This window comes from Amblyomma americanum, chromosome 10 (assembly GCF_052857255.1).
Source record: "Amblyomma americanum isolate KBUSLIRL-KWMA chromosome 10, ASM5285725v1, whole genome shotgun sequence".
Classification (NCBI taxonomy): Eukaryota; Metazoa; Arthropoda; class Arachnida; order Ixodida; family Ixodidae; genus Amblyomma; species Amblyomma americanum.
In genome coordinates this window covers 62,282,430-62,290,837 of record NC_135506.1, presented here as the reverse complement: position 1 = coordinate 62,290,837, position 8,408 = coordinate 62,282,430, and the positions used below count along the sequence as shown (strand labels likewise).

The 8,408-nt window shown below is 46.0% G+C and overlaps 1 pseudogene across 1 annotated transcript; it reads right to left on the bottom strand.

Moving 5' to 3' along the window:
• Window positions 1–1,631: 1,631 nt before the first annotated feature.
• LOC144106290 (uncharacterized) lies at window positions 1,632–6,740 on the bottom strand (annotated as a pseudogene). Its single transcript, XR_013308960.1, has 2 exons — window positions 5,905–6,740; window positions 1,632–3,614 (listed from the first exon to the last, which is right to left on the bottom strand). The product of XR_013308960.1 is annotated as an uncharacterized LOC144106290 (transcript).
• Between the last annotated feature and the right edge of the window lie 1,668 nt (window positions 6,741–8,408).

The window sequence follows — 8,408 nt, the reverse complement described above, 5'->3', positions numbered from 1 at the left end:
CGGCCATGCTATCACAACTAATTTCATGAACTTGTTACTTCCTCCTGCAGTCAGCCACACTTGAATGCTCTTTCCTAATAGTCCAGAGTGCATGACAAAGAATTGAATTCAACTTCCAATCACATCTACCTCACTCCACATCAGCAGCCACACGCTTAAGTTAATTAGTGCCTGGCCACTCAGGGTTGAGTGAAAAATCTAGGATGACAAAATTAAAGGGGCTTCTTCCCCTGGCTTCAGTTTTTACCTCATCACGAGTGCACTTACTGATATTTTATCAGTGGATTACTTGGAGACTTGACATATACCTCAGTAATAACATTCAATCACTAGGATATATCTCAGCAGAGAAGAAAATACAGTTTAAAAAATAAGCAAACATATAGTCAGAGAAGTACAAAAAGATCATCACATCAATCAGCATACTAGTATATTGCAAATATGCAAAAATGCTGTGCACTGAAGACAGCTCAGAAATTTCTTATCAGATTATTGCTTTGAGAACAACTTTTATAACGCAAGTACTCTGCTGATAGGTAGACAAATTGGGAAATTTAGTGACATGTCACAGGTATTTTACTTCTGAAGAAGTGTTAGTTCTGACTCATAATGCCCCATTATTAGGCAAGCACCGAGGTGGCTTTGAGTGATGAAGTAGAACCAAGTTCAATAATGACTTCGCAAAAGAGAAAAAATGTTGGGGCACAATTTTCAACATGAAAATATGCAACATTCAACAGAAATACATAGTAATGCACTAATACAGGAGGTAAAATAATTTTTTTAACAAGAAACAGCAGTTAAAAGACTAAACATGAAAGTTAGCAGACACACTTAAGACTGCTTACGTCAGCTCGCCCGTTAACTTTGTGCATGCAGTTGCAGCAAGCTGCAGCGTGATGCAACCCCATGCCATGCAGCTGAAAATTCTACCTCTGCATGGCCCTACATAGCCGCTGCTGTGAGGACACTGCACCCCTTCTGATCTGTGTGCCAATTTCGCGAAGGCAGTCGCCGCCATACCGCGGCCCGTGCTCCGCCTTAAGGGTATGATGCCATGGCTATGGGTTAATGCCCATATGTGCACAACTGGTCTTTCTCTACTTAACATGCATAGATCCTTGGGAGTCCTCATAGCTCTACTGGTGCAGTGGTTAAGCGATGCGCCACAGCCCTGGGATGGCAAGTGCTGCCACTGGTGTAATTTGTAACCTTGCGTGACCAATAATTTCAACCACAACCAGCCAGGTTGCATGAGGATGCCATCTTTTATGGGTATCATCGGGCGTTAACGCAGGCACATGCACGCAGGTTTTCATTAAATGGGCAAGTAATGCTCTTGTTTTAAAAGCTAGACATATGTTCTGACAGGATATAACTTTTAGTGTTCTCATACATACTGGTGACACTGCTTTACCACTAACACAGGAATAACACCACACGCACAGGCATTTCCTGCACCACTACGGGAAGAACAGCTCCAGTGATGTTAATGCCCAGATCTGTAAACCAGTCAGGAAAACACAAACACTCTGAATGCACACAATGTAAGTGTGGCTAGGTGCAATCTTGCTTCCCCTACAAACTTGGTAGAAGGATGAGAGCTTGTAGAAGCAACATATATGACATCATTCACACATGCCACTCAGCCTTAGTGGCAAATGTGTTTTATTTTGGAAAAGCTTACTTCATAGGGAAAGGTTATAAACAGATTCTCTCTGCAAGTGTAGTTCGAAAACATGCAAACTTCCTGTTTGAACAAGGAGCATGGGGGCAACCTGCAAATGTAAGCACTCACGCTGGTCGTCAGCTAGCATTGCTTGTCAAACACAATACAGGCAAAAGGAACAAGTTCACAGAACTATTGATTCCCATACTGCATGTTTATTCTCACAGTACTATTTTTAACCAAAATTACAGACAAACACCTTTGGGCAGAGGTGATGAAGAAGTGGTCTTTCTATACTTATGGGCTTGCAGATGCCTTTTGAGGCTTCCGCTTTGTGTAAACACCATGAGGAACAGAGAGCAGTGGTATGGCTTCTCGCCTGTATGTGTCCGCCAATGTTTTTCGAGGGCGCCACTGTCAAAAAAGGCCATGGACACTGAGCAGCGGCATGGCCTCACGCCCGTATGTGTTCGCAAATGCATTTTGAGGGTTTGACTCCCTAAAAAGGCTCGTGGGCACAGTTCACTCAGGAATGGCCTCTATCCAGTGTGCAAGCGAAGGTGTGTTATCAGGTTGTCCTTACGCGTGAAACTCTTGTCGCAGTGGTCGCACTTCTATGGACTTTCACCGGTGTGCAAGCGAAGGTGCGTCATCAGGCTGCTCTTTTGTGTGAAACTCTTGTCACAATGGTCGCACTGGTATGGACATTCACCGGTGTGCAAGCAAAGGTGTGTCATCAGGTTGTCGTTTCGTGTGAAGCTGATGTCACAGTAGTCGCACTTGTATGGACATTCACCGGTGAGCAAGCGAAGGTGTATCATCAGGTTGTCCTTACGTGTGAAACTGATGTCACTGCAGTCGCACATGTATGGACATTCACCGGTGTGCAAGCGAAGGTGTGTCATCAGGTTGTCCTTTCGTGTGAAACTCTTGTCACAGTGGTCGCACTGGTATGGACGTTCACCGGTGTGCAAGCGAAGGTGTGTCATCAGGTTGCCCTTTCGTGTGAAACTCTTGCCACAGTGGTCGCACGGGTATGGACATTAACCAGTGTACGAGCGAAGGTGTCTCATCAGGTTGTTCTTTTGTGTGAAACTCTTGTCACAGTGCTCGCACTGGTATGGACGTTCACCGGTGTGCAAGCGAAGGTGTGTCATCAGCCTGTCCTTTCGTGTGAAACTCTTGCCACAGTGGTCGCACTGGTATGGACGTTCACCGGTGTGCAAGCGAAGGTGTGTCATCAGGTTGTGCTTTTGTGTGAAACTCTTGTCACAGTGGTCGCACTGGTATGGACGTTCACCGGTGTGCAAGCGGAGGTGTGTCATCAGGTTGTCCTTTCGTGTGAAACTCTTGTCACAGTATTCACACTGGTATGAACTTTCACCGGTGTGCAAGCGAAAGTGTGTCATCAGGTTGTCCTTTCGTGTGAAACTCTTGTCACAGTAGTCACACTGGTATGGACTTTTACCGGTGTGCAAGCGAAGGTGTGTCATCATCCTGTCCTTTCGTGTGAAACTCTTGTCACAGTGGACGCACTGGTATGGACGTTCACCGGTGTGCAAGCGAAGGTGTGTCGTCAGGTTTTCGTTTCGCGTGAAGCTGATGTCACAGTAGTCGCACTTGTATGGACATTCACCGGTGTGCAAGCGAAGGTGTGTCATCAGGCTGTCCTTTCTTTTGAAACTCTTGTCACAGTGATCACACTGGTATGGATGTTCACCGGTGTGCAAGTGAAGGTGCGTCATCAGGCTTTCCTTTGTGCAACTCTTGTCGCAGTGGTCACACTGATATGGACGTTCACTGGTGTGCAAGTGAAGGTGTCATCAGGCTGTCCTTACGTGTGAAACCGTATTGACACATGGAGCACAGCTGGATGTTGGGGTCGTGTCACTGCAAGAACTTGGTCCAGCAGGTTTGCCTTGCTTGTCATGTATAGTGACTGCACCTGCGTTGTGAAAGACAGAACTTTCAAAAGAATGTGGGACCTCATGTGTCAAACTCTTTTGGACCTTTCACCACACGTTAGCAAATGTGGAAATGAATCTTGCACAGCAGCCATGCAACTATGAAAAACTCACCGTTCAGAAGCTGACCACACACAGAATTATATTTTGAAACAAAATTTTGGTATGAGAATTTACAAAAAAATTGAAGCCAGCATTTAATCCGTAAAGGGTGCATTATTACCAAGTTGGTTAGTAACAAATTTTAATTTGGTTAAAACACACGGTGCCTTTAAACCAAGAGCTCACACCATGACAAGCTTCATGACAACAGCACGTTAGTTGCCTAAGACAATACAACTATTTAGGAAGAGGTTTGATTTATGGCGTTTAATGTCCCCAAGTAAATCAGGCTAAAAGGGACACTGTAGTAAGGGCTCCAAAAATTTTGACTACCTGGGGTTTTTAACGTGCGTTCACATCGCAAATATTTTTATACACGTGAATTCTTGTTTTTTGTGCAATATTTGACGTCTGTGGGTGATCAAGAGTGACCTAGACTTCACCTCGGCCCTTTGTTTTTAGCATAAGCTACAGCTGTAATTCCTGTAAACAAGACGTGTTTGATCAAGTGCAGCGTCGTCACTGCTACTCTATTTGTCCTATGAAGCCAATGTGTCGTAACACACAAATGGTCGTATTAAGAGCTATCCTTGCCGAAGGCAGTCGTTCAGTCGTAACAAAAAGTAAAAATGTCAAAGTTAAAGCTAACACACAAGCACCATTAGCATCAATATCAATTCTGTTAGGACCATAAAGTTGCATTGTGAACTAGATCAGGACAAACAACTCAGGTTCGAGGAACGCGATCATCCCAATTGAGATTTCAGCCCTGTCGACGCATCAAGCTGACTGTTAACAGACATTCATGTCCCCGCAGTACACTCTTTATTTCTGCCTTGGATGCTTCATTGCTTTTTCACAGACGCCATACTCTACAAAGCCACCCAATTGTTATGGCGGCTGACAGGAATACGAGGTACATTCAAATGGGCACATCTCGCATGAGGACGTGCATTGTACCTCCTGGTTTTGATTGGTAGCAAAGGGAACAAAGTCTACCATTCCCAACCGCATACTGCCCAATGTCCTGTGGCAGATCTTTTGAGTCCTCTTTGGAACTGCATCCAGCCCATTTCTGTTAGCAGCCATGCCGAGTCGAGATGTTGTTTCAGAGGGACGATTTCTTGACAAAGTTATCTGTATTTCGGAATTAGCAAATGCTGACTATAATTCTCTTGAGATGGACATCAACAACAGTATTCTTCAAGCTTACATAAAGACAAAAGCTGTTCTTGCAAATGCTGGCGTCACACTTCAGAAAGGGGACTCATCGCGATACAAGTTCTAGTCGGACAAACTCTATCCATAAAGAGGTGCCTCTTTAAGGATAAAGCTTGTATAGGATAAAGCTCTAATATGGGGTTCATCTTGGCACCAAGAGAAACTTTTATCAAAGTTTAAAATTATGTTCTGTGAAGAGGCACTACCCGTGAAATTTCTTACCACAAGAATGTTTTTATGGCAATTTGGATAGCCACAGGCATATTTCTCCTATATACTGAACTGAAACTCTGCACCACAAGCTTACACTGCAAGATGCTCGCAGCTCCGAACTCGTGGAGCTGAATGATATACATTCATAAGCATGCAGTACCCATCTTTTCATCCACATTGCACCACTGAAGGCTATGTAAATGCCTCATATCCGGAGGCAAGGAGCTTAAGCACACAGGATAGGTCACAGACAACACACACCAAACCTTATGTGTGCAGTGCCCTGCTGCGTAATGTGCTTACTAAGACTTGTCTAGGTCTTCTCTGCTGATTTCTGCTTGCCTCTATGGCTACATGTTTTACTCTTTCACAGCAGGATGATCACGTTTCTGATCATCATTTGCTGAAGCTATCATTGCCTGCAACGCTGCCGCACGAGTTTTGTGCATATTCAGCTTTCAAAAAGTCAAGAATATCAAGAAACTTGTCCAGAAAGTTCACCTTTCTGTGGCCTTTCTCAACTGTCAGTTGTGTGTTTATTGAAAATGAAGGCAAACATGCATATCAACACACATATAGCTACTGAAGTCTTTTGCTTATTTGCTTTCTGCATTCCACGAAGCTCGACAATCGGGGCTAAGTCTGATGCCCGCATTTGTTAGACACTGCGCATTGGAAAGCATGAGCTCAGCTCGAAGCGGCGCACCTCCGAAATTAACAGAAAACGGGATTCACCTTGTGGCGCTTCAGTGCTTTTGCTGCCTTCGCCTTCTATCACCCAGCTTGGTCATGCACCTTCTTCAACAGGAAACAAACGCCGAACTCGAAGCATGCGTCAGTGACTTCGTGTGAGAATCAAAGCTGGTTCTAAAATGTGTTTAAAATCTAAATGAAAAGCACACATATTGCGCATGCAGACATGAACGCGCGAGCAGCTCAGGATACATGCATGACAGAGATACGTGTAGTAAAAAAAATTGGAGGACGCTTAAGCTTCGTCTTTAAGAGTGAGACACGACAGCAAGTTGCAGCGTTGCCAAAGAGTGCACGGAACGCGCCCGTTCGGTGCGACGCATGGCCCGTTGGACAATTTAAGGAAAGCACGCCTGTCTCACATATCTCGGTGGACACCCAAATCGAGAAGTAAGGGAAGGAAAATGAAATGAAAATTGATTTTAAGGAAAGGAAAATCCCTTCCCTCACGGCGCGGTTCAGGTGTCCACCGAGATGCGCCATTTTTCGCTCACGGCCAACGCCGCCGACGCTGACGACACCGGCTTTTCTGCGACACGGGCACCTTAACTCTGTCGCGTTAAAAACCCAGCATTACATTCCATATTCCATGCTGCCTTTGAACCGGCGGCCAGACAAAAGCTGACCGCGGTTCAGAAGGTCATCGGGCAAACTAACATCCTTAGCAGATCCTCACCAAGACTGAGCTCCAGTCTGGGATTGCTCTGGCCAAAAAACAGGCGAGCGTTTTTGCCCGAGTTCGGTGCCGGGCGTTGCGTCTCGCTGCTTTACCCGGAAGATGAGGGAACGCAGCAGAAAATAACCGCCAGCAAGGAGATTAATAGTAAATCTGAGTATGCATCCAGCAATGAAAACGGAAAGGTACTCACGAGAACATACTGAAATGCGTAGGAAAAATTAGGGATATGATGTCAGATTCCTCTTGCCCACGATGGTGATTATGTCGTCCGGCTGAATGGGAATATGGGCGCTACTTCATCTTTCACAGTCATCATGTGAAAGACCAGACGACAAGCAAATAAAGCTCCGCTTAAACCCCGCGGCTTATGCCAAGCAGCACGAACGCAACCAGAGGAAGAGAAGGCCGGCGAGGGTCCGGGCGGGTTTTATATGGATGGATGGATGAGTGGATAGACGATAATTTTATTCTTTGTATCGGACGGCAGCTTGCGCTACCTATCCATGAATTTCACTATGCCCTTTCCTTATGCTCTCTTACTTAAAGGGGCCATGACATGGTCGTTTTTCGCATTTCAGTTTTGTGCTTAAGTAACTAATTCAAGATCTTATGATTCAATTTCCGAAATTTGGCTGCCCTGGATGCGCTGTAAATTCCAAAAAATGCGATCGAAATTAAGACCATAAGACTCCTCCCACCGGCAGTGACCGCCATATTGAATGCTAGCATGACGTCAATAGAGTATTAACGGAGCAGCGTCGTCTGCTCTCGTTGCTGCAATATACGCAGTGAGGTCTCATTCCTCCCTGCACTTTCGCGGGTGATCGAAGTAGCAGTCGTCTCCTATATATGATTGATTGGTGCCGCAAAAGCGATAATAACAGTAAAGCCTGTTTCACATGCAAGCGAACCGCTCGCGAATCCGCCCTTTTTCACGGCGCGACTGCGCATGCGCCCATCCCCTGGTGGCAGTATCGCGAAACATATAGGAAGGGTCGTGCGCTCCAGTCGAGACCGGCCGTGGAAGTGTAAACAAACCGCCTTTAAGGCCCGTTTCATATGCTGCGAATTCGTTCGGTCTGCGGCTGGAGATGGCCACAGACGGCTTGCGAACGATTTCCGTCCGGTTGGAATTTATTCCCAGCGCCGGTGTGTTGGCTCTGCGACTGACCGATAGGGAGCATCCACTGCTTGCCTCCCCGTCAGGCTTGGCTTTGGCCAGCTTTAGCCAGGCTTGGCTTTAGCCATCATGTACTTTTCGAATAATTTAGAACTGTTTACTTTGATAAAAAGATACGAAATGTTACCTTGTACCTAAAAGTACGCATGACTGCAACAACACAAACACATTCCATGTTGCATTGCTGCCGCGTTTATTTACAGGTTTGATAAGCAGACATTTACCAACCCTGTTGTCACAACCGAACAAATTCGCAGGTTCTGCGTTGCATGTGGAAGGACTGAGCGGCAATCGCATTGCGGCGTCAGCGGCGGCACCGAATTCGCAGTGTCGGTGCGGCAAAATTCGCAGCATGTGAAACGGCCGTCGGGCGTTCAGCGCGACGCATTTGGCGATGTATTCGACATGTGTTACATACGGCTGCAATGCCCAATATGTAAAGGGAAGTAAACTCGGATTTTTTTCGCTTTCCGAACGCTTCCCGGGACCGCCTTCGACGCAAAGCGTGGATAAAAGCAGTTCGCCGGCTCGACGATCGTGGCCGCCCTTGGGCACCGTCAAGCACGTCAAGACTGTGCGAGAATCACTTTGTGACAGGTACGGACGAGGTACTGCTTTTAAATGCAT